This window comes from Sander lucioperca, chromosome 16 (assembly GCF_008315115.2).
Source record: "Sander lucioperca isolate FBNREF2018 chromosome 16, SLUC_FBN_1.2, whole genome shotgun sequence".
NCBI lineage: Eukaryota > Metazoa > Chordata > Actinopteri > Perciformes > Percidae > Sander > Sander lucioperca.
In genome coordinates, this window is record NC_050188.1 from 11,108,179 (window position 1) to 11,109,692 (window position 1,514).

Sequence of the window (1,514 nt, forward strand, 5' to 3'; positions counted from 1 at the left end):
ACTAACGTTACTATGCTGTGTTGGTGCAAAACTCAATTAATATGTACATGTTTACTATTCAGGATGAAGCTGTACTGTCAGTCATACACACACATACATAGACACACACGCATACACACACACACACACACACACACACACACACACAGATATACACACACACACACACACACACACATGTTTGTTTCACTATCTTTGTGGGGACACATCATTGACATAATGCATTCCCTAGCCCCTTACCCTAACCTTAACCATCACCACTAAATGCCTAACCTTAACCCTTACCCTCACCCTAACCATAACCTAATTCTAACCCTAATCCTAAAACCAAGTCTTAACCCTCAAACAGACCTTTAACCTTGTGGGGTCCAGCATTTTGGGCCCACAAGGCTGTGCAGACCCCACAAGTACAGTGAGGAAAATAAGTATTTGAACACCCTGCTATTTTGCAAGTTCTCCCACTTAGAAATCATGGAGGGGTCTGAAATTGTCATCGTAGGTGGATGTCCACTGTGAGAGACATAATCTAAAAAAAAAAATCCAGAAATCACAATATATGATTTTTTAACTATTTATTTGTATGATACAGCTGCAAATAAGTATTTGAACACCTGTCTATCAGCTAGAATTCTGACCCTCAAAGACCTGTTAGTCTGCCTTTAAAATGTCCACCTCCACTCCATTTATTATCCTAAATTCGATGCACCTGTTTGAGGTCGTTAGCTGCATAAAGACACCTGTCCACCCCATACAATCAGTAAGAATCCAACTACTAACATGGCCAAGACCAAAGAGCTGTCCAAAGACACTAGAGACAAAATTGTACACCTCCACAAGGCTGGAAAGGGCTACGGGGAAATTGCCAAGCAGCTTGGTGGAAAAAGGTCCACTGTTGGAGCAATCATTAGAAAATGGAAGAAGCTAAACATGACTGTCAATCTCCCTCGGACTGGGGCTCCATGCAAGATCTCACCTCGTGGGGTCTCAATGATCCTAAGAAAGGTGAGAAATCAGCCCAGAACTACACGGGAGGAGCTGGTCAATGACCTGAAAAGAGCTGGGACCACCGTTTCCAAGGTTACTGTTGGTAATACACTAAGACGTCATGGTTTGAAATCATGCATGGCACGGAAGGTTCCCCTGCTTAAACCAGCACATGTCAAGGCCCGTCTTATGTTCGCCAATGACCATTTGGATGATCCAGAGGAGTCATGGGAGAAAGTCATGTGGTCAGATGAGACCAAAATAGAACTTTTTGGTCATAATTCCACTAACCGTGTTTGGAGGAAGAAGAATGATGAGTACCATCCCAAGAACACCATCCATCCCTACTCAGTTGTCAGGACATTTAAGGTCTTTTGCCTTTGTAGGGCAGAGTAGTCAAGTCTACTGAAGATAAACGTATGGACAAGTTTTTCCAAATCCTGCTGAGACATAAGTCCTTTAACCCTTGATATATTTTTAAGGTGGTAATAGGCTGACTTTGTAATTGTCTTAATGTGGCTGTTAAAATT